Source organism: Spermophilus citellus (genome assembly GCF_964194105.1).
Source record: "Spermophilus citellus genome assembly, chromosome: 5".
In the NCBI taxonomy this organism is placed as follows: Eukaryota; Metazoa; Chordata; class Mammalia; order Rodentia; family Sciuridae; genus Spermophilus; species Spermophilus citellus.
This window is the reverse complement of record NC_138186.1, coordinates 25344238-25370263: the sequence shown is the minus strand read 5'-3', so window position 1 is coordinate 25370263 and position 26026 is coordinate 25344238. Positions and strand designations below refer to the sequence as shown.

General features: G+C 38.9%; 1 protein-coding gene across 1 annotated transcript in view; it reads right to left on the bottom strand.

Moving 5' to 3' along the window:
* EXOC2 (exocyst complex component 2) overlaps positions 1-24628 on the bottom strand; it is a 212368-nt gene extending 187740 nt beyond the window's left edge. Inside the window, exon 1 of the mRNA XM_081293718.1 lies at positions 24493-24628. The gene's annotated coding sequence lies outside the window, so the exon portion shown is untranslated. The remainder of the gene's footprint in view (positions 1-24492) is intronic.
* Positions 24629-26026: the final 1398 nt, after the last annotated feature.

Sequence of the window (26026 nt, the reverse complement as noted above, 5' to 3'; positions counted from 1 at the left end):
TGGGGTTGTGCCTTTAGGGTATATATTTTATCCTTGGTGAGAAGAGCTCTCTTTCTCCTGATTATCATGTCCTGAGTTGCTTTCCTTCATCATATCCTCTGCCTCAAGTCAGGCCCAGAGCAAGGAAATCAGCCATCTGTAGACTAAGAACTCTGAAACTGTAAGTGCCAAATAAACTTTTCTTACTAAAATTGTTCTTTGCAGGTCTTTTGGTCACAATGGAGAAAAAGCTGCCCAAAACACAGAGTTTGAATAAGACCACTCTTTGTGATGGAAACTATCCTCCTGTGCATTGCAAAATGATAAACAACATACCTACCTTCAACTCACCAAGTGCTAGCAGCTCCCCTCCAAATGTGATGATGAAAACTATCTCCAGACAATTCCAAATGACCTCATTCTGAAGGAACAGGAGTCACCTTTAGTTATGAATCAGTGCTCCAATGATTACAATGTGCCCAGAAATCTAGGTGCTTAGGATAAGACTATCTCTTCTGGGGCGACTACACTACCATTGGCAAGAGTAAAGAGCAGGGCCCAGATTTCAGTATGTGCCCAGAAAGACTCCACTCCCTCTTAAACTCACAGCCTCACCACCATGATCACCCTTAATTATTTGTTTACCTTGGTCATAGGAATGTCACTGAAGGACTTCCCAAAGAGGGGGGCCTCAACCCAGAACAAGTGGGGTCATAGGCATACATGACAAAAAAAAAAAAAAAGAAATTCAGCACACACCAGTCAGAGCCACTGATTTATTTAAGAAAGCAAATAAACATTCAAAGGAGAATGTGGATTATCTCAAAGGACAGACATTTATCAGAATACATTAAGAAATACAGACTTAACAGAGAATGCCAGCCATCTTGAGTGAGAAGGTTTGGGAGTAAAGCAAGGAATACACATTCAAGGGAGAACGAAGGCCATCTCCAGAGGGAACGAAAGCAACCCCTTGGTGTGGATTATTAATATTTATAAAGGGACATTTGCTCGGAGCTGGGCTAGAGGGTGAGTCAGGGAGGAGTTATACAATTTCCTGCCAGTTTTTGCTGCACTTGCTTATCACCTTCATGTTACTTTTTGCAGGCAAGGGCACAGGTTAAATGATCAGGCCAAGGGCATACCTAGGAACAGGAGCTAAGTTGCTCCTGAATGCTTGTTTTGCATTTCAATTACTCATGGATGTTTCCTGCATTCCAATGGTTCTTGGGTGCTTCTCTTTTGAGACTCAGTCTGTCTTTCCTGTATCCCCAAATTTAACTCTTGGAGATCCTGCACAACCAGACTCTAATCTATAAAATCTGACCATTTTTTTCCCTCTCTAAAATAAGAACAAGCAGACTCTGAGGGCCAGCCTCTGGCTGTGATGCCCTTTCACTCCAATATCTGCATTAGCCCTCTACAGCTCCAAACAGGGAGGTGTGATGTCAAAAAATGACCAAAGAGTATTAAGAGCTAGTAAGAGTAACTTCCTATAACTTCCTTAATCCAAAATCCATATTTAGAAAATTAGAGCAACATTTAAAATGAACTTCAATGTTCAGCCATTCCTGGGTCTCAAAGTCAATTCCACAAAATAAAGAGAGTCTCAAGGTTGAGGATGTGGAAAAGAAGCAGGAAAAAAGCAAAATATATTTAGAAATTCTTAATTCCTTAATTATTCTAGGGGGGGATCTGGTCACAGTAATAGCATTGTTTCTTTGGAAGTTTCTGTATCAACGTAAGAATGTGAAATGAATGGATTGTGAGAGAGATAATGTATCCTAATCCTAGTTTAAATGGACTGAGGTAACTATACGCAGGTGGAATATGGCTGGAGAAGGTGAGTCACTAAGGGCATGCCCTGGAAAGGTACATCTTCCCTATGGCTCCTTGCCTGCCCTCTGCTTTCTGATCCCACCATGAGCTGAGCAGCTTTCCTCTGGTGGAAGCATTCTCCATAATATGCTGCCTCACCTTGAACTCAGAGCAATGGAGTAGGACCTCTATGGTCTGAGATCTCCAAAACTGTGAGCCCCAAATAAACTTTTCCTCATTTACACTGTTCTTGTTGGGTATTATGGTTACTGTGATAAAAAAATCTAATTATAAACTGGTACTGAGAGTAGGGTCATTTTTCTGAACTGGTTAGCAGGAGGAATTTTGAAAGGTTTGGAAATGTAGGTTAGAAAAGCTTTAGAATAATGAGCACAGGTTATGGGTGAACACCAGAATACCAATAGGAATAGACTGTGTTTATGAGGCTTCTGAGGGAAATGAGACCACACATGTTGCATTCTGGCAAATAATCTGGCTACATTTTGCCTGTGTCCTCAGATTTTGTGTGTGGGTGAATCTAAAAGTGACACACTGATTAATCTGGCAGAAGAAATATCAAGATAGCATAGCTTTCCATCAGTGGCGTGGATATTGCTTAAGCTTTTAACCAGGATTGCTGTGAGAATTGGAAGCAAAAAAGCAGAGCTAAAATATTTTTTAAACTTGCAGTTTGGCCAGAAAAGTGCATGTAAAGCTGAGGCCAAAGAAGGTGTGCTTGTTGAAGAGATAACAATCCCTAAAAAGATGCTAAGTATTTTGCACAGAGAGAATGGAGGGCTTCTCAGGTATTTACAAGACCACACCCACTGCAGGCTTCAGGGTACAGAAGAGAACATTCCTTAGAGAAGAGATTACAAGGTGTCCTTTTAGCACAAGGAAGCCTAAGAAGTTGTTCCATCATGCTGAGCAACATAGGCACTCTGAGGCCACTTGCAGCTATGATTCCAGGGGACGCAGATACTGGCAAGCTGGCAGCAGACCTTGGCATTATCCAGGTGGTGCTTGTTTTGCAGGAATGTAGGATGCTCAAATTAAGGGGTCATGAAGACTTCCACTAAGATTTCAAAGGAAAGCAGCCTAGGAGGCCAGGCAAAGTGTAGCAGCATTAGAGTTTCTTCAGGCTGCCCCTGGGAGGGTGATGCATGAATATGTGAAGATGAAGCCAAAGGTGGAATGGAGAATTTACAGATGCCAGTAATGTGGACAGTCTGCCAAGGAAAACTGTTGGCTGTGGAGAGTGTCAGACTAAAAGAAAGGCCACGTGGGCTACAACCAGCAAGGTCAAATGGACAGGACTTCCCCACCTCTTTGGAAATAACACCTCACAGCCATGTGTCCTAGATGCAGTATGCAGAGTTACAGGAAGTGTTTGCAAGCTGTGTTTTGGTATTGCTTTTGGCCCCTCCCTTCTTCCTATCACCCTATTATAGATTAGATGTATGTTAACTTCTTTTTGATATTTACAGAGGCTCATAGCCAAGAGTTTTCTCACAAGAATGTAAAATGACTAGGCTGTAAGAGCTATAACCTGATCAATACATCCTAGTTTAAGCCAAAATAGTCATTTATCCAAGGCAGATTAATGACAGAACACAGATAGGAAGATCCAGCATACCTGACCCCTCATTTTTCCAGAGTACAAGAAGAAAACCTAGCATCACATTACCCATTACTTCTGAAATTTGGGACTCTGCACATGTTTTCATGGTGATTCTCCAAATCCTCACACTACACTTTTTGGTTATCTTAATTCCTTATTCAATAGGCTAAAGTTTTCATGTGTACTGCAGAGTTACAATTTGAGGTATGCATTTAGGAATAAACAGGGCTCATGCCTTTATTTACAACATTTTTCTGACTGTGGGTATAGTTCAGTGATTGAGCACTTACCATATGCAAGGCCCTGGGTTCAATCCCCAGCACCAAGCCAAAGAAACAGAAAAATATTTTTTTCAATTGATAAAAAGAAACAATACAAATATTAAGTGAAGGATACAAGTGGCCATTAATCAACAGATAACCAATCTTCGACATCAATCAATAATAACAAAAGCAATATTACTTACTGAATCATTATTATATCCATACATGTTTCTATGGTCTCCCCATGTGATATCTTTTTTGGGGGGTACCAGGGATTGAACTCAGGGGCAATCAACCGATGAGCCACATCCCCAGTCCTATTTTTTATATTTTATTTAGAGACCGGGTCTCACTGAGTTGTTTAGTGTCTCACTTTTTGCTGAGGCTGGCTTTGAACTTGTAATCCTCCTGTCTCAGCCTCTTAACCCTCTGGGATTACAAGCATGTACCATGGCGCCGGGCCCCATGTGATAACTTTTAATCCTCACAATTCCTCTATGAGAATGGCACATTAAATACTTTGCCTATTATTCCATTACTAATTCTGGCAGAGCAGGATTCCCACCTGGCAATTTGGCTTCAGCAGGTGAGTTTATAAACACACACACACACACACACACACACACACACACACCCTCTCTTCATGTTGCCCTTCATGTGTAAAGTATTTGCCTGGCACTGGCATGCTTGAAGCTTGAGTTCAATTCCTAGGACTGGAGAGAAAAAAAAAAGGAAGTAGGGTACCACAAAGGAAGTTTTTCAGAAGTGTAGTTACCACCTCCCTGATCAGCTCTTCAGTGTGACCATAAAGCATAAGTGAGAGATACTAACTGGCATTAAGAACACTACCAAGTTTTTTAATCAGTGCAAAATCAGATGGCTTACATGAGGTAAAGAACACTAGTATCACCAACACCCCACTTTGGCCACACAAACCAACTTATTCAGTTATGAAGAGATGCAAGAAACATTTACTTTGGAGTCAGAAGACATAAATTCAAATCCTATCTATACAACATAATCAGGGCCCTTTAATCTCTTATCAATTTTCTCATCTGAAAATAGGAATAACAACTAACTTCAGAGGTATACTGAGATCATATAGTACTAGTATTAGTCATGTATCAAAAGCTAACTATAAGTACACTCAGGAACTAGATAAATCATTAAATGTACTTTCATTCTGGAAGGCTGGATAAGAAAGGCTATATAAGAAGATGGTTTTAATCTGGCTTAAAACAGAAAATAATTTAGGCCAAGAATAAACATGGAACTCTTGCCACATACCCTGATTAAGAAGCAGGGCAGAAGAGGCTGGAACCAACATAGCAACCATAAGAAATCACCATTACCTCCAAAGAATCTGGTATATGGGCTCTGCATCAAATGGGCAAACTACCTTAAAGCTACAGTAAGGCATTTCATCATATGATGGGAAAATTCGAAACACTTTTTTTTTTTACTATTAGACATAGTATAGCCAAAATTAAGTATAACTTCATTCCAAACAAACAAATGCTTTATTTTCTTAGCATCTTATTTTCTGTATATTAACCTCAATCCCCAAAATGTTTCAGTTATAGTCAAAAGCATAATTGACTTGCTGATATAGTTTGGATCTGGAATGCCCCCCAAAAGATAGTGTATTGAAGGCTTGGTTCCCAGCTGGTGGTGCTACTGGGAAGTGATGGAAACTTTTGGAGTTAGAGGAAAGAAACTTCTGGGGGAATGCCTTTGAAGAGTTTATTTTGTTCCCAGCACTTTCATCTTCCTTCCCCACCACCCCCAGCTCTGCTTCCTGACTGCTGGAAAGTGAGCAGCTTTGCTCTACCACATCCTCCTCACTGATGTTCTACCTCACCACAAGCCTTCAACAATGGGACCATGTAACCATAGACTAAAATCTCTGAAACTATGGACCAAAATAAATCTTTTCTTGTTTTGTTTTTTTCCTCATGTAATTTGTCACAGCAATGAAAAGCTGACTAACACAAATTACTCCAAAAATCCATAGAATTAAAGAATTTCTACTTATTTGAAAGTCAAATATACTTTTAATTAAACCAAAAGACCTAGACAAACATAAAGTAAATGTACATTACAGCTTTCAGAGTAGGAGGACAGAGAAGTACATCTTCTTTAGGTTAATTAAAGAGAGACAACCAAAATTGAAAAGCAAAAAGGAAGTTTGAGAAAATATTCAATATCACAAAATATGAGTAGACATAGACACCTCACAAAGTTCAATAAAAAATATAAGGCCCTAAGAGAAAAAAAAAACAGAGAAGGCAGAGTAGACAATTCACAATCAAGGAGATGCAAGGAATAAGCAAACGTGAAAGAAATCAACATCAGAGAAACAAACAAAAACTGAGATTCCATATTGTCTATTGACACAAGATATTTAAGACAATCATGTCTGTCTGCTGAATCTATATAGCATTTCTATGTTACAAATCATTCTAACACTGAAAAATAAGAATTTGCCAATATGTTTCAAAGACACATATTCCTGAAAGGTGAACAATTATTCAAATAACCCAAGCCTGGTGATTATCAGGCATGAAGAATCCCAACAGATATAGAAATTTTCTATAACAAGTGATGAGAGGCATCCCAAACACCTAGAAAATGAAGTAGGTAAAATGTGAAGGTCCAATCAAGGAAATACTAATGCAGTAAGTGAAATGTTATTAAAAACATATGCAAGACCAAAAAATACTTATAACAACTTAGGGGGAAAAAAAAAAGACACAAATGTTGACAGTTGGATAATATAGGTAGAGAGAGAGAGAGAGAGAGAGAGAGACAGAGAGGAGACAGAGAGAGAGAGAGGAGAGAGAAAGGCAATAGAGACACAAAGAAATAGGCAGAAGCTTCTGGAAGGAAATATTCTAAAATGGTAAGTGATTTTATTAATCACTTAAACAGCTGGGAAACAGCTTGGAAACAGCGTGGGGCTGGGGTTGTGGCTCAGTGGTAGAGCGCTTGCCTAGCACACGTGCAGCACTAGGTTCGATCCTCAGGAACACATAAAAAAAAAATCAATAGTTATTATGTCTATTTACAACTAAAAGGGAAAAAAAAAGAAAGAAACTGGTAGTGAGATATAATGGCATGCACCTCTAGCTAGGAGGCTAGGCAGCAAGATGTCTTGAGCCCAGGAGTTCAGGGCCAGCTTAGACAACTCAGCAAGATGCCATCTCAAAAACAAAACAAAAAAAGGAAAAAAATTCACAGTTAATAAGTAGTAGAGAATTGGAGATTCCAACATGGCGGCGGGCGCAGAGAAATCAAGTCTCTGACCTCTTCAGGTGTGCAGGCATAGGGAGTCGTAAACAACCTAAATCTGTTTGCTCAGGATCACTAGGCAATGCTGAGCTGACGTGGATCTGGGGCGAACAGTCTGGGCCTCTCAGAACACACTCTGAGCCCGGATCGGCTGAATTCAAGCTCCCATTCGCCTGCTTCCCGCAGACAAACAGCTGTGACTCAGCACTAATCCATCCGGCTGAAACAACTGGTCAGCCCTTCTCATCCTATGGAGGTAAATGCCTACCGAGCCTTCATAGGTAGTGGCCACAGGTTTGAAACGGGGCTTGGGAGAGACAGTAAGGACCCACCCGTTGCATTGGTCGTCCGGCAAAGGGAAACGAACTGTCGCCATTTGCAAGAGATACCACCATGGCAGAGAACTGATGTCACCAGACTGCGGCGGAGGAGAAAACTTCATTGAAACCTGCGGCTACAGGTGTGTAATTGCCTAGCCTTCCCTCTCCACACATCGGGGAAAACTTAAGGGCCCCTCCCAGCTCTCCCGTAAGGGCCCCTCCCAGCTCTCCTGTGAGCACGATAGCCAGACCCAGGGAATCAGAGGTGGCGCGGGACCCGCGGAGCGGAACTACCGCTCACACCAGTGCTGACAGCTGAGGTCTCTTGCACAAGCTACTGGGGGAGTGGCTACCGGAGGGCAAGTAAAATTCGCTGAGGATTCTCAGCCCCAAGCTCTACAAACTTAGGGTCTGAGGGAATGGCAAACTGGAAGAGTGTGCCCACTCGTTCATGAAAACAGGGCTCCTGGGAGCAGCAGACCTGGCGTGTAGCCAGTATTGTGGTGAGCGGCACCCGGGAGAGGGGCCTGGCTAGAGGAAAAGTGGGAAGTGACTAGACACAAGAGGAGGCCCTAGGCACTCAGGATTGGAGACTCGCCCAGTCTGGGAGGAGCTGCTGCACAGTGATTGGTTCTCGCGTATTGACAGGAGAAACTTGGCCTGGTGGGCACAGCGCCAACTACTGGAAGAGAAGTTAATCAAACTCTAAGACTGCATTTATTAGGTTTTTTTTTCTTTTTTTCTTTTCTCTTTTTTTTTGATTTTGGGTTTTTCTTTCATTTTCATTTTTCTTTCTTGTTTTTTTAAATTTTTTTTTAAACTTTTTTTTAATTTTTTTTCTTCTAAATTTAATTTTAATTTTTTTTATTTTTTTTAATTTTTTTCTCTTTTTTTATTTCCTATTTTTTTCTTCTTTTCTCTTTTCATTTCTTTTCAATTATCTTATCCCCCCTTCCTTGAATTCTACCTGCTTACTCTCATTCTCTTTAGTGACTTCTTCCCTTCCCTTCTAATACCTTTCCTCCCAAGCATCTAATAAATTTATAGGAGTAAACAGTAACTCATCAGTCAAACAGAACAAGAAGTAACATGAGCAGCTTCGAAAAGCAAGGAAGAAAAGAAGTACAAACAATGCAGGAAGGCCTAAATATTCAGGAGGACCTAGAGTCATCAGAAAAATGGTCATATAAAGAACTCAAGGAACACCTTAGACAGATGGAATGGAACCTTAAAGAGGATACAAGACAGCAAATTCAAGCAGCGAAAGAACACATTGAGAATGAATTACATAAACAGATAAAAGAAGAAGTTAAGCATCTTTATCAGGAGATAGAGATTATAAAAAATAATCAAACAATAATTCTAGAAATGAAGGAAACGATAAACCAAATTAAAAACTCAATTGAGAGTATCACTAACAGAGTGGAGCAAGTAGAAGCCAGAACGTCACATAATGAAGACAAAATATATCATCTTGAAAACAGTCTAGCCAACTCAGAAAGGCTGGTAAAAAATCACAAGAAAAACATCCAAGAGTTATGGGATAACATAAAAAAACCAAACTTACGAGTTATCGGGAAAGAAGAAGGTACAGAGATTCAAACCAAGGGAATGAGTAACCTGCTGAATGAAATAATTACAGAAAACTTTCCAGAAATAAAAAAGGAAACAAATATACAAATTGAAGATGCATACAGGACACCGAGCACACAAAATCACAGTAGACCAACGCCAAGACACATTGTTATGAAGATATCCAATATACAGAACAAAGAGATAATATTAAAAAGCTACAAGAGAAAGGAGGCAGATTACATTCAGGGGTAAACCAATAAGGTTAACAACGGATTTTTCATCACAGACACTGAAAGCAAGAAGGTCATGGAACAATGTATTTCAAACACTGAAAGACAATGGATGCCAACCAAGAATTCTGTATCCAGCAAAATTAAGCTTCAGGTATGACAATGAAATAAAAATCTTTCATGATAAACAAAAGTTAAAAGAATTTGCAAGCAGAAAACCAGCATTGCAAAGCATTTTGAGCAAAACACTACACGAGGAAGAAATGAAAAACAATAACCAAAACCATCAGTAGGAAGTGCCTCGGTAAAGACAGAGGGCGAGGGGAAAGATAATCATGGAGAAACAAACTAAATTTTTTTAAAAAAGGATAAATAATCAAACATGGATGGAAGTACAAACCATATATCAATAGTAACTCTGAATGTTAATGGCTTAAACTCTCCAATAAAGCGACATAGGCTGGTATCATGGATTAAAAAAAACAAATCCAACAATATGCTGCCTCCAGGAGACACATCTGATTGGAAAAGACATACACAGGCTGAAGGTGAAAGGATGGGAAAAAATATACCATGCACACGGTCCTCGTAAGCAAGCGGGGTGGCCATCCTCATATCGAATAAAATCGACTTCAAGACTAAGTTAATCAAAAGGGATAAAGAAGGACATTATATACTGTTAAAAGGAACCATTCACCAACAAGACATAACAATCATAAATATGTATGCACCAAATAATGGTGCTGCGACATTCATAAAACAAATTCTCCTCAAGTTCAAGAATCAAATAGACCACAACACAATAATTATGGGTGACTTCAACACACCTCTCTCACCATTGGACAGATCCTCCAAACAAAAGTTGAATAAAGAAACTATAGAACTCAATATCACAATCAATAACCTAGACTTAACTGACATATATAGAATATATCAACCATCATCAAATGGATATACTTTTTTCTCAGCAGCACATGGATCCTTCTCAAAAATAGACCATATATTATGCCATAGGGCAACCCTCAGTAAATATAAAGGGGTGGAGATAATACCTTGCATTTTATCTGATCATAATGGAATGAAACTGGAAATCAATGATAAAGGAAGGAAGGAAAAATCCTACATCACATGGAAAATGAACAATATGTTACTGAATGATCAATGGGTTACAGAAGACATAAAGGAGGAAATCAAAAAATTCTTAGAGATAAATGAAAATACAGACACAACATATCGGAATCTATGGGACACAATGAAAGCAGTTTTAAGGGGAAAATTCATCGCCTGGTGGTCATTCCTCAAAAAAAGAAAAAACCAACAAATAAATGAGCTCACACTTCATCTCAAAGCCCTAGAAAAGGAAGAGCAAAACAACAGCAAATGTAGCAGAAGGCAAGAAATAATTAAAATCAGAGCAGAAATCAATGAAATTGAAACAAAAGAAACTATTGAAAAAATTAACAAAACAAAAAGTTGGTTCTTTGAAAAAATAAATAAGATCGACAGACCCCTAGCCATACTAACGAAGAGAAGAAGAGAGAGAACTCAAATTACTAACATATGGGATGAAAAAGGGAATATTACAACAGACGCTTCAGAAATACAGAAGACAATTAGAAATTATTTTGAAAACCTATATTCCAATAAAATAGAAGATAGTGAAGACATTGATAAATTTCTTAAGTCATACGATTTGCCCAGACTGACTCAGGAGGATACACACAATTTGAACAGACCAGTATCAATGGATGAAATTGAAGAAGCCATCAAAAGACTACCAACCAAGAAAAGCCCAGGACCGGAAGGGTATACAGCGGAGTTTTACAAAACCTTTAAAGAATTATTAATACCAATACTTTTCAAGTTATTTCAGGAAATAGAAAAAGAGGGAGCTCTTCCAAATTCATTCTATGAGGCCAACATCACCCTGATTCCGAAACTAGACAAAGACACCTCAAAGAAAGAAAACTACAGACCAATATCTCTAATGAACCTAGATGCAAAAATCCTCAATAAAATTCTGGCGAATCGAATACAAAAACACATCAAAAAAATTGTGCACCATGATCAAGTAGGATTCATCCCTGGGATGCAAGGCTGGTTCAATATACGGAAATCAATAAATGTTATTCACCACATCAATAGACTTAAAGATAAGAACCACATGATCATCTCGATAGACGCAGAGAAAGCATTCGACAAAGTACAGCATCCCTTTATGTTCAAAACATTAGAAAAACTAGGGATAACAGGAACTTACCTTGACATTGTAAAAGCTATCTATGCTAAGCCTCAGGCTAGCATCATTCTGAATGGACAAAAGTTGAAGGCATTCCCTCTAAAATCTGGAACAAGACAGGGATGCCCTCTCTCACCACTTCTGTTCAACATAGTTCTCGAAACACTGGCCAGAGCAATTAGACAGACGAAAGAAATTAAAGGCATAAAAATAGGAAAAGAAGAACTTAAATTATCATTATTTGCAGATGACATGATTCTATACCTAGAAGACCCAAAAGGGTCTACAAAGAAACTACTAGAACTAATAAATGAATTCAGCAAAGTGGCAGGATATAAAATCAACACGCATAAATTAAAGGCATTTCTGTATATCAGTGACAAAACTTCTGAAACGGAAATGAGGAAAAACACTCCATTCACAATATCCTCAAAAATAATAAAATACTTGGGAATCAACCTAACAAAAGAGGTGAAAGATTTATACAATGAAAACTACAGAACCCTAAAGAGAGAAGTAGAAGAAGATCTTAGAAGATGGAAAAATATACCCTGTTCATGGATAGGCAGAACTAACATCATCAAAATGGCGACATTACCAAAAGTTCTCTATAGGTTTAATGCAATGCCAATCAAAATCCCAACGGCATTTCTTGTAGAAATAGATAAAGCAATCATGAAATTCATATGGAAAAATAAAAGACCCAGAATAGCAAAAGCAATTCTAAGCAGAAAGTGTGAATCAGGCGGTATAGCGATACCAGATTTCAAACTATATTACAGAGCAATAGTGACAAAAACAGCATGGTACTGATACCAAAACAGGCGGGTGGACCAATGGTATAAAATAGAGGACACAGAGACTAATCCACAAAGCTACAACTATCTTATATTTGATAAAGGGGCTATAAGAATGCAATGGAGGAAGGATAGCATCTTCAACAAATGGTGTTGGGAAAACTGGAAATCCATATGCAACAAAATGAAACTGAATCCCTTTCTCTCGCCATGCACAAAAGTTAACTCAAAATGGATCAAGGAGCTTGATATCAAATCAGAAACTCTGTGCCTGATAGAAGATAAAGTTGGCTCCGATCTACAGATTGTGGGGTCGGGCTCCAAATTCCTTAATAGGACACCCATAGCACAAGAGTTAACAACTAGAATCAACAAATGGGACTTAATTAAACTTAAAAGTTTTTTCTCAGCAAAAGAAACAATAAGAGAGGTAAATAGGGAGCCTACATCCTGGGAACAAATTTTTACGCCTCACACTTCAGATAGAGCCCTAATATCCAGAGTATACAAAGAACTCAAAAAATTAGACAATAAGATAACAAATAACCCAATCAACAAATGGGCCAAGGACCTGAACAGACACTTCTCAGAGGAGGATATACAATCAATCAACAAGTCCATGAAGAAATGCTCTCCATCTCTAGCAGTCAGAGAAATGCAAATCAAAACCACCCTAAGATACCATCTCACTCCAGTAAGATTGGCAGCCACTAGGAAGTCAAACAACAACAAGTGCTGGCGAGGATGTGGAGAAAAGGGTACACTTGTACATTGCTGGTGGGACTGCAAATTGGTGCGGCCAATTTGGAAAGCAGTTTGGAGATTCCTGGGAAAGCTGGGAATGGAACCACCATTTGACCCTGCTATTGCCCTTCTTGGACTATTCCCTGAAGACCTTAAAAGAGCATGCTACAGGGACACTGCCACATCGATGTTCATAGCAGCACAATTCACAATAGCTAGACTGTGGAACCAACCCAGATGCCCTTCAATAGATGAATGGATAAAAAAAATGTGGCATCTATACACAATGGAGTACTATGCAGCAATAAAAAATGACAAAATCATAGAATTTTCAGGGAAATGTATGGCACTAGAGCAGATTATGCTTAGTGAAGCTAGCCAAACCCTAAAAAACAAATACCAAATGTCTTCTTTGATATAATGAGAGCAACTATGAACAGAGCAGGGAGGAAGAGTAGGAAGAAAAGATTAAAATTAAACAGAGACTTGAGATGGGAGGGAAAGGGAGAGAAAAGGGAAATTGCATGGAAATGAAGGGAGACCCTCATTGCTAAACAAAATTACATATAAGAGGTTGTGAGGGGAATGGGAAAATAAACAAAGAGAGAAATGAATTACAGTAGATGGGGTAGAGAGAGAAGTTGGGAGGGGAGGGAGGGGAGGGGGGATAGTAGGGGACAGGAAAGGTAGCAGAATACAACAATTACTATTAGGGCATTATGTAAAATTGTGGATGTGTAACCGACGTGATTCTGCAATCTGCATTTGGGGTAAAATTGGGGGTTCATAACCCACTTCAATCTAATGTATGAAATATAATATGTCAAGAGCTTTGTAAAGTTGTGAACCAATAAATAAAAAAAAGAAAAAAGAACTGGAAAAAAAATAAGTAGTAGAGTTGCAATTCAAAGTCAGGCTCTAGCTCTATGCTGGTCTGATTTTCCCAGTGATTTTTTTTTAACTTTCTATTACAGAAGTCATAAACTTACAACAAGAAAGATTAGTATAGTGAACTTCCATGTTTCCATCAACCAGCTTTTAGCATTATGTCTATTTCAACCACCCCATCTCGTCAAGTCCTTTTCATATTTTTGAAAAAGTACTTTAAAGCAAACTCCAAACACATTTCTTCCACAAATATTTTATTTTGTATGTCTACAAAGGACTCTGTAGTCAGCCCAAGTTCATTTATTCCATAGTCTCAAAAAAATTAGTTGATGTGTTAGAAGCAGGATACAACCAATGCTATTTAAAAAAAAATTATACAAATATATATGCCTGATGAATACAGAGAAAGGATGAGAAGGATGTGTAACATTAAGAAGGGGCTAACATTGAGACAATAAGACTGTAAAAGGGTAGAGGCATCAGGGGAAAAAATGTGTTTAGCTAAATTTCTAAAAGTACTGTTTTCCCTGAGTCAACAGCACGAATGTAATTTTTAGAAATTTTGGTATTTTTAGAAATGAATATAATTTTTAGAAATGTAGATAGGTTATATACTGCACAGAAAATTCTAATCCCAGAGCACCATGTGGAGCAGCCCTTCTGGAAGGGGATGTATGGCAGTGAATAGACAGCTTCCTTAGGAACACTGACCACATGATGACTCCTCTTGGCAGTTCTGCCTCATAATGTTTTTTTGTTTGCTTGCTTATTTGTTTTTGGACTCGTTCCTTTCTCCTACAAGTTAATTATCTAAGAAAGGGATTATAACAACTACAATATCCCCTACATTAAAGAAACAGGTGGGTGGGTAAAAAAAAGAATTACTGTGTCAAGCTCCTTGACAAAGTCATCCTCAGTGGGTATGTCTAGGACTGTCATCCTATGTGTGCTTCTCTAACATCTAGCACAGGGCCACACACTCAGTAAACTAGTGGTTGAGCTACACAGATCTCAGAACACATCAACTCTCTAGTTTGACTCTTCTTTAGATTCATCAATAACAAAACTACAAACCTCAAAGGCCATGTGAAAGCCCAGCAATGAGAAAACATGAGATATGGCCTTTCAAAGGGATATCAGCTAGATTTCTTCTCCTTCAGGACAGATGTTATTTCTTGATTCTGTACTATGTCCCATACAGTTTCTTAAACCAATAAATCTGTGCCGTAATAGTTATCATCAAAACTATCACAGAAACTGGGAATACCCTAATTACATTCTAAAATATACCATGACAGCTTCTCTTGATTCTCAATACAGAACATGCCACAGAAAAGAATTAGATGAATCCAAATTAACCACAAAGATCTGAACAGAATAATCCCTTTTCTATGTACCATCTTTGGGTGAAAATGGTTCAAGCTCAAATGTGATCTTTAATGGTAAGGTCCAAAAGGTGAAAAGATTAATAATCTATTAATACTTCTGTACAAAATTACTTAAAAATCAGAAATTCTAATTGATAGTTCTAGATCTTTGAGGCAATATGTATTTCTTTTAACAAGGAAAAAATTTAAATGTTTAAACTACAATTAATTTTACCCCTTCATAAATCTTTCTATAGATTTATTTTTAACCATTCTTTATCCCTATAAGAACTAAGCCAAAACTGTTTAGTTTGCTTTTTAAATTTAAAACATCCATACATAAAAGAGGAAAAGTCAGTGGTAAGAACATATAAAAAGATTCTTGATTTTCAGTTTTAAATAATAAAATGTTCAGAGGGTGTTTTTATTTTTTCTTAGATTCGAAGATAAATTTGTCTTCAACAGAAATGTACTTGAAAATGTTATCATTTACAATGCTGTCCATCTGCTGTGGTTCTACAGTTTCTCTACATTTCCATGAGAATCAGTTGCCCTGGAAAACAGTTAAGTTCCCAATAAGCAAAAGCCTGATCCTTTTCAGGCTTATTCTTCATTCCTGGAGAATTCAACCCAATAATGGGTAAGGTAGAAATAGAGGGATTCAGCTCAATCAGATTTTATTAGTTTAGTTCTACATCAAATTTTATGCAACCAATTAGCACTGACATTGGTCAACTCAGAAAAGGCTAGGAACAGGTACCAACTATGCTACCCCTAAAGTGCATGTCATTTCTATCTTTTCTATCAAAGCCTAGAACATTTCACACTTCCAAGTTTCCAAAATACAAGTACAATAAATACAATACAAAATGCAAATACAATAAATAATTTCTATTTATGATTATTTAACTATAACCATCATTTATCAATATTTTCTGTTTATAGAAAGAGAATCTTTACTTCTTAGGTAAATATCATAGGGTAATGACTTCATTTTGCCATAACTGACATAAAAGGCACATATTTTATAATTCCACTTAAATGAAAGTTCAGAATAAATAAAATCATAGACACAAAAAGTAGATCAGGGTTGTCTGGAGGGAGGATGAATATAAAAGGATCGATAATGAGTGCAGGATTTTCTGTGGGAGTAAAGAAATGTCCTGGAATTAAGACAGAGATGATAGCTGCATAATTTTGTGGATATACAGTGTTTCAAAATTCTTGTGAGCATTAGATTAACATTGTTACCACCAAAATACAACCCCCTCAATTTAAAAAAAAGGAAAAGAAATATGAGATGATAGCATTAAAAAAAAGTATTCAACACTACTAAATTCCAAGTCAGATAAAACAAAGGAAAACCTCAGCCAATACTAAGAAAGGCAAAGACAGAGAAGGCTTTACCCTCTCCTTGATGGAACTGAGTTCATGTTTGAAATTTAGGACTAAAGATAACACAACAAAACAATAAAAGCAGCAGAAGTACTAGTTATATATATATTGACTCCTTTGGAAGATCTAGATGTTAGTAGCCCAGATTTTCTAGCACTCTCTGGACAATAACACAACTCCAGCAAGACTACCCTGGAAGAAAAAGAAGTGAAGAAGCTAAACAGTGGCAAATCCCAACTGATATTAAAAGTCTAACGACGTTTATTCAAATAACAAAATATTTGACAATCTCAACAAAAATGTTCAGGAATGAGAAAGGAAGAAAATCATGAAAATATTACTAAGCTATTCATAATGAAAAAAATTTTTTTAAAAAAAGATTCTGTCCTAAATTTATATTATGACATAAAAACAAAGTTCATTTGTCTCAACTTGCCAAATCTTTATGATGAAATAAGCCAATATCACTGCTGACAAATACAGTAAACGGGCATGCCAAAATCAATGTGGATTTTCCAAAAAGGTCAAGAAATCAGCTGTCAGCTTAAATTGGTTAATTTCATTAAAATTGTTCAACATGACAGATGTCACCTAATTCCAACATTCTTTTACATGAGCACAGTTGGATTAATTTGATCCAAATTCTGTATAATAGCTTTCACAATTTCTAAAAATACATCAAAACTTTGTCACTTATCTTAAAATTTCTGCTTTATTTCTCTAGTTCTATCTCAAAAGAAATTTCTTCAAGGCCATATATCTTGACATAGTGAAAGCAAAATAATCACAGCACTCAGCAGTGCCATTAACATTTCTGAGCCACAAGGGATTAAACAGGCAGATGCTATGGAAAGTGCCTGTCTGGAGAGGCCAGCCTAGAGTTCAGACTGCACCACAGCTGTGAGGGATTGAAGCTGCTAGCTGTGGAATCAAGCTTAGGAGAAACCCTGGGCACAATTCCGGCATCCGAAATAAATTAAAGTAAACAGTATTGCTCTCTCTCATCCACCCTGTTAGCAACCTCTCGGCTGAGCTGGAGACCACACACTCAGACCACACAGAGCCAGCTGAACTGCCTCGCACGCAACATCTACAAGCTGTCACTCGGCAGAAGCAGAGAGGTAGAAAGGGAGGGAGGAAGGGAGGGAGGAAGGATAAGGGGATGGGAGGAAGAGGAGGGGGAGGGGGACAAAGGAGAGTCTCCTCTCCGTACTGCTGGAATGGTGTGTGGTTTGGAGGAGCGGGGGAGGGGTGGAACCATAAACCTCTGAGAAAACAAACTGGTCATGGCCTTGTGTAGTCTTGACCCATTCCCCTGTACCAATTTAGTAGCTGATGAAGGATTAACAAAGCATCCATTTAACATCAATTAACCTCCTATCCATCACAGGTCAAAAGAGAAAATTACCATTATTAAAGCATTTCACTAAAAGGTGACTTTTTTATAATGTATACCAAAATAACTGAATTTTCTTCATAGATTTATCTTACTTTCAACCCATTCACTTCTTCATTTAACCAAGCCCACAAAGATGAACTGAAAATGTTTCTGCAATAGAAACCATAAAATTTTATGATTTCCCCATGTTGCATTGACATAATCTTAATTTTCCAAAGTATTTACTGGTAGAATTAAAGACAGTAAATTGTTCTTTCTTTACAAAACTTCAAACAAATTAATTAGTGGCAATAATATTAAGAAAAAAATCAGAAAATGAAACCACAAGCAACAAAGAGTTTTAGAACCATAAAAGCAATATTTTTTACTATTTAGTAAAGAAGAGTTCTCCTGATTTAAGTAACAGAGGTGAAATCTGAAAAAAAGAAGAAGCAAGGCTCAGCTACAGGGAAAATATAAGTTCTGATTCACTTAAGAATTGGAGAAACTTCAATAAGTAGGCCAAAAAAAGTCTCTCATCATGTTAAAGCCCTATTTTCTTAATAGATTAGGCCATACAAATGGGACATTTCCCCTAAAAGACACTCAAAAAAACCCTTCAAGTCTACCTACTCTACCCTATCCCCCAACATGCTATTCATACTAGCAATATCAGCATCACCGGGGAACAAACCAGAAATGTGAGTTGAATCTCAGACCCTAGATCCACTCTAGCTCTCTGTGTTCACAGCCATGTTTAAAAAGCACTAAGTAGCATTACCCTTCCCAAAGCCATTTTGGTAGCAGCCAATCCCAGAAAGATCTGGTTATAGAGCTGCCTATTGACTTTCAACACAAAATTAGACTCAGCTAGGCTCTTTGGACACTCATGACAAAACAGAATTATAGAACTCATGTCGTCCTTTGAGGCACACCCAATTTCCTGTAGAATAGATTTGTAACCACTAGGCTGAGCTAGACTCAAAGGAATCTCCCAGAAATATTGAGAAAAGGGTTCAAATGAATGCTTTTCCTTTCTTTAGTACTCTGTAAACTCAAGACTCCACTCTTCCTGGGTAGGGTCAAGTTACATCAGCATTACCACAAATTTTATAGGGTGGGGCAAGTTTCAGAATCAAGGTCATGAACCTCTGTGGTCCAGTTTTCTAAATTAATCCTTTTTCTTCCTGCTCCAATGCAAAAGTCATGGTTAACAAAACCAATCATGAATGAACCTGGAAGAATCCAGGGGGTCCAAACAGTATTTCATAAAAGATCCTTCTAAGAAGACTCATGATCTCAGAAGGGATGTTTACAGAAAAAGGGTGAACTAACAAGAAATAATGCATCCTGCTTTCCTGGCCCTCTTTAGACCTCTTTTCCTTCTTTATGTCTACAAACAAAAAATAATTGAAAGCACAGGTGTTTACATTTTAATCCCTTGGGAGAAATCTAGTAATTTAAATGATATATTAAATGGAACTTAATAAGTATGTCCATTTTATCTATTATAGCCATTGTAATAATTAATGTATTTATTTATGGATGAGGAAAAAAATCTGACCTACTCCAACAATGTTTAGAGGTACAGATTAAGGGAAAGAGAATGTGCCTTAGGCGACCAAGAAGGAACATTGGAGACAAGATAAAATATAGGATAAGCCTGGGCTTTTCAGATGGCAGAATAGACGGGGTCGCTTTCCTAGCTGCTCCATGGCATGAAATCGAGAAACCCTGATTCTTCGCAAGTGAAGTACTGGAAACCTTCAGGGACACTATAAGTCTACTGCCTCAGATTAATACTGTTAGATGGGTAGACACACAAACAACCTGAAAAAGCAAGGGAACAAATTACTCCAAACAAACCAAGATACTCCAATAACAGAATCCATCAACACCAAAGCAGAAGAAATGTCAGAGAAGGAGCTCAGAATGTACATAGTTAAACTGATCTGTGAAGTAAAGGATGAGAAAATGCAGGAAGGGAAAGATCCCTTCAATAAAGAGGCAGAGATTCTGACCCAAAAAAAAAAAAAAAAAAAAAAAGTAGAAATCCTCAAAACGAAGAAAACAATAAACCAAGTTAAAAATTGAAGAGAAAGCATGGGATTCTACTCTGACAGCTCCATTATTATTTTTGAAACAGGTGGCAAGAACATGTGCTAAGAGAGTAGATGATGTAAATGGATGAGAGGTTTGAAAAGTGTAAAAAAAATACTAAAATTAAATTCTATGGAGATTGGAAACAGGTGCTGATAAGAACAACTCTAGAAAGATTCCTTGATGCCCACTTGAGTCTGGGGACCAAGGATTTATAGGGACACAAATCTAGATACAATGATTTGCCCAACTGGTTCTAACAACCAAGACCCAAACATAACAGAAGATAAAGAGCTGAGATCATGCAGGGCTGAGAACTTGCCAGACAACTGCTATATACAAGGACAATGAAACAACTGAGCATGTGGGCAATGAAAGTGACTGAAGATCACGGAACCTCCTAAAGAGGTAAAGTACAACAGAGATGGGAACATGAAAGATAAAAAGATAACACTATAAGCAAAGAGTGGGAGGTTTGGGCTTTGGATTTCTGAAGGGGACCAATTTCAAGGCTGGTACATTTCAGTGCTGCCCCCCCCCCCAGCCCCCAGCACCAAGTTCCGTCAATAGCCATACCTACCCGCACATCACTAGCTCTCAGTAGGCTCTACTTTCTCCTTCTGTCCCTTCCAATTGTTGGTTTCTCTTTGAGTTTCACTTCTTTTCCTAACCCTTCCCACACCTCTATGAGTAGTCTCTTTATTAAAGCCTCCTCATTTAAACATTCTGGCATTAATTCTGTTTCCTGCTTAGATCTTCATTTACACAGACGTAAATCATGTTACATAGGGCTTTCATTAAAGATTATAATCCTGGCTTATTGTCTTATTTTATTTTTCAGGAAAATTATAATATAATTAAAGTTAAATTACACACCCTCCAAAATTACAGAATTTGAAAACTAGAGAAAGCCTTTAAAAATTCAACCAGGCCAGGTGCGATGGCACATGCCTATAATCCCAGCAGCTCAGGAGGCTGAGACAGGAGGATCATGAATTCAAACCTAGTCTCAGCAACTTAATAAGGCCCTAAACACTCAGCAAGGTCCTGTTTCTAAATAAAATATAAAAAGAGATGGGGATGTGGCTCAGTGGTTAAACACCCCTGGGTTTAATCCCCCATACCAAAAAAAAAAAAAGAAAGAAAAAATTCATCCATGCTTACAGCCATACAGCCATGCCAAAGCAAATACTTCTAGCAGTAGAAAATGGAGAGTCCTTCAACACTGTGCACTTATACCTGAGTGATTACTATATGCCAGGCACCATTGTAGGCACTCTCTTGATCCAGCCTGAATAGCTGACATTCTCATAAATGAAAATCCAGGCTTCCCAAATCCAGATATCCAGTGTCCTTTTCATTATTAGCACCAAAATTTAATATGAGTGGAAAATATTTAAAAGGAATTGTTAAATCCAAAAGCAAAAATAAAGCAAACTGAATGATCCACTCCATTCTTAAATATTACCATCAATATTAAAGAATGTTCAAGAAGCTTTTGAGCTTGCCTAAGATAATTTTCAAGACAAAACCATTGCCTAACAAATCAGTTCAAAACAATTCTGCCTTCGCCTTCAAGGCATTCCATAACCCAAAATCCACTCACTCAGCAGCCTCTGGGCCTCTGCTCCTGGTGTAGAACCCAGATATTCACACACCTTGCCCCATCATGGTCTTAGCTCCTCAAAGCTTTCCCAGATCCTTCCCTCCTCTGAGCTCCTGCTGCACTTACACGCAGTTTAGTTCTGTGCTGTTATTTAATTGAGAGGACAAAAATGCCCATTCTAAATCCAGGCTAATATTTTTATTTACAATGTGTATATCATGCATATGCTGAGACTGGGAGGGACAAAAATAACTGAAACTAATCCCTATCCATCAAGAGTTTAGTCCATCAATAGTTATAGCCCCTAACACAATATAGGAATAAGACAAGTGCTTAGTGGTTATAGGATTAACTGAGTTGGAAATTTTCAAAGCAGAAAGGATTCTTCAAGAGAGAAGATCTATGAGCTAGGTTGTAGCTCAGTGGCACAGTGCTTGCCTGGCACATGTGAAGCACTAGGTTCAATCCTCAGCACCTCATAAAAATAAATTAATAAAATGAAGATATTTAAAATTTTTTTAAATCTAGTTTTATATAGTCTCTGAATACACACACACACACACACACACACACACACACACACACAGGAATCCAAGGCCCAAAGAGACTAAGGAACTCAGCTAGTGCCAACCAGGCCAGTTGTAGCCCAAGATCTAGTGATGGCTGCTTTAACTCCTAAACCAAACTACCTTTGACTCTGTAATTTTCAAACTGAGATCCTAGAATGCCTATGGGTGGGTACACAGCTTCAAGATTCATAATTTCTCTACAATTCATTCAAATTTGTATAGTTGCTTCAATAATTATTCTTTTAACATAAACCTACTCTAAAGCATTTCAGGAGCAGCCCAGGGGGTCCAAGAACACATTCCCCAGGGTCTAAGATCATTCAACATTTTAACATACTGCTTGGCAGAATGATCAATGTTATTTCCTATTCCAGTCAATTTCAAAATCTCCCCTACTCAATACCAGTCTAAAACTCACCCATTCAATAAACATTTAAGAACAGTGGTTCCAGCAGCTCAGAGGCTGAGGCAGGAGGACTGCAAATTCAAAGTCATCCTCAGCAATTTAGTAAGGCCCAAAGCAAATTTATGAAACCTGTGTCAAAATAAAAAGGGCTAGGATTGTCACTCAGTGGTTAAGCACCTGGTATCAAAAAAAAAAAAAAAAACAAACAAAAAAACCTACTATGTGACAGGTGACATACTAGTAACCCTGGCCAGATTAAGATAAGTAAACTAAAGCCTGGCATGGTGCCAACCTGTACTCCCAACAATCAGGAAGCTGAGGCAGGAGAATCACTTGAGCCCCAGATTCCAGACAAGTGTGAGCAACACAGTGAGACCCTGTCTCAAAAGGAAAAAAGATGTGTAAGAAGAAGAACAAGTGAAAAAGTAATCGAGAGAGAACTTTTTAATTAGTACTTCCTATATACCCTGAATGTACTGCTACCTGACACTTAGAAATTGTTCCAAGTCCTTTACTAGAAGACTTCCTGTGTATGAGTATCAATTTCATTTTCTGTTAACAGAAATCTTAAGATTTGCAAATAATGAGCTCCCGAATATTTGTGGAATGAAAAGAAACTGAAGAGGTTAATAATCATCTTTTAGAAAGGTAATAGTTCAAAATGATAACTAGTACTAGAAACTAAAATTTTGGTAAAAAATAACTTTCTGAAACTTCCAAGAATTGTTCCTTGTTATACTGGAGGATCCTCTGCTTCCCTACATAAAATTTATGCTTCAACTTAAACAGAAAAGAACATGTAGAGCTGGGATTGTGGCTCAGTGGCAGAGTGCTTGCCTAGCATGTGTGAGGCACTGGGTTCGATTCTCAGCACCACATATAAGTAAATAAAGGCCTATCAACAACTAATAAAATATTTAAAAAAAAAAAAGAACATGTAAATACTAGGTATACATCATCTTCACTATCTCAACCCGTGATTCACCAACTTTTCACACACAAATCATCCTTGGGAAGACTTTGGCTTTCAATTCCTTTCTCATTAAAGGAGTCTGTTACACATAGACTAGACCAGCACACACCAACATTTACAAACAAAATATTATTAAGCATTAGGAGATGGATCCACATACTCTCTGCTCTAGCTTTTCACTATAGGATACCCAAATGTTTTAATTAAGGTGTGGATGACTTTGTTTTTAAATGTGAACAGACTAACAGTTTCATAAATATATCACTTGAACAAAATTTCTCATACATCTTTAGCAAATTAAAAATAACAATTTAAAAACAAATTCTCTCAAGAACAGTTTCTTGGAATTAAAGAAGTGCCTATTTACAAAATCTTGAGATACTAGGTCACGCATATCATCAGGCTTCCAGGAGGTTGTGCGCTCAACAATAGTTATATCACTGGAGAAATTATATATGAACTCAGGCTCGTTGTTTAACCAGAGTCGCCATTTTCCCATCTGTAAAATGGGATAAGCTAATATCACCTACCCAATTCTTCTAAGGATCAAATAGGTGCAAACGCCAAGATAAAGTTGCAGGCACCTACTAAGCGCCCTAGAGCCCTAAGTGGATGCATACTTAAGCAAAGAGATAAAATGTGCCTCGCGTTCCCTTTTCACCAGTAAACTCAGACCTGCCAGTGACAACTACACAGAGGCACAATGGGGCAGGTGGGCCCGAGGCACCCAGGCCGGTAGGGGTCATGGAGCCTAGGCGTCAGGTGGCGCGGAGCCTGGCTGCAGGTGCCCTCCGCGGGTGGGCTGGGGACGCGCGGCCCCCAGCCCTTCGCAGCCAAGGCCGGGGCCGACGCAGAGCGGCCGCGAATTACACTCGGCCTCACAGTGCGATCCGCGGTGCGCCCTCCGCCAGGATCTCTTAGGCCCACACATACCTCCCGTCGGTCTGTGGCCGCCGACTACAGCGTCAAAGACTGGGGTCCGAGCAGTTCACGCCAGTAGCTCCGGACCGCTGCCGTCCAACCGCGGGCGCCACACTTCCGCCCGCCGCGAGCGCCGAGCACATCGATCCGCCCAGTAGTCGAGCGCCGAGTCTTGGATAGGCTGATCTTCGGAAGAGGAAGGGCTGGGTTGCTGCGGAAGGTGGACACCGTGAGAGCTGAAAGCTAGTGTGCCTTGCTTTCCAAGGGACGCAGCTGCCGGCTTGCACGCGAACTGGCATATTGTCTGCACAGGAGCGTGCCTCGCGTAACCTCAAAGAGTGTGCCATGTGTACCTTTCATTTCCTTGCCCCATGGTATTTTCAAAAAGGCCGTGGGATGATAGACCGTTAAGGATGGGCCCTGCACCCTGTAATAGCACCAGGTCGGGGGGCAGCACAGGATTGAAAAGCTGCACTGAGTTAAAGCACTGCAAGAGTCAAGGAGTACATAAGGGACTACACCGGATCAGGACAGGTACATTAAGGGACTACATGCACCAGGTCCAAGAACTGCTGCAGGTCCATATGGCCCACCAAGTCTGGAGGATCCACCTCATAGGGTCCCTTGAGAATTCTATGGCTCCTGTTGAAGCCTTAAAAGACAAGATGACATACAGACATCATGATACCACGGAAATTACAGAGGTGACTGGAATACGAATATTGAGTGAACACTTGGACCTGGTGCTGTGCAGGCATAAAGCTAGCGCAATCTCTTCCCGCTTTGTTCCCTGGCTAAGGATAATCATGGAATGGTGAGAGGAAAAGTAGCATCCTTTGGGAGTGACTGCAGCAATCTCGGCAAGAAAGGACAGTGGTCAGCTCTAGGGGACAATGAGGCAGGTAGAGCACAGTGATCAAGCTGGGAATTTGTTGACTGTAGAATTGACATGATTTGCAAGGGCTGTGAGAGAGAAATAACTGGAAGATACTAAATTGCTTAAGTGAGTAGTGGTGGTTCCACTAACTAAAACAGGAAAGACTAAGGGAGAAGGGGATGCAGCTGTCATAGTCAGACAAAGGCAAGTTAACCAGACCACACATGGCAGAGGTCTGGGTCATTTCATGGAGTAAGCAACCTGGACCTCAGAAATGCTAGTTGCAGATGAGAAGAGTCTAGATGGGCAATCAAGGAGAAATATTAAGAATATCTGGGCCATCAGGACCAACTGCAGCAGTGGACCCTAAGGTCAAACCTGTTAAGGTCTTTTTCACCCCCAATAAAGTGTGATTATATACCACCATGAGAAATCAGAAACAGGACACAGCACACTGGTAGACAGTAGTAGAGAAAAGTGAAAAAGTAAACGAGAGAGAACTTTTTAATTAGTACTTCCTACATACCCTGACTGTACAGCTACCTGACACTTAGAAACTGCCCCATCCATATACCCTCAACTGAAGTGACTTTCTGGGAACACCTGTACCTTTCTTTGTGCCTGAGAGCTTTCTCTCTGGAACAGAGAAGCTGGGAGCACTGGAGGATT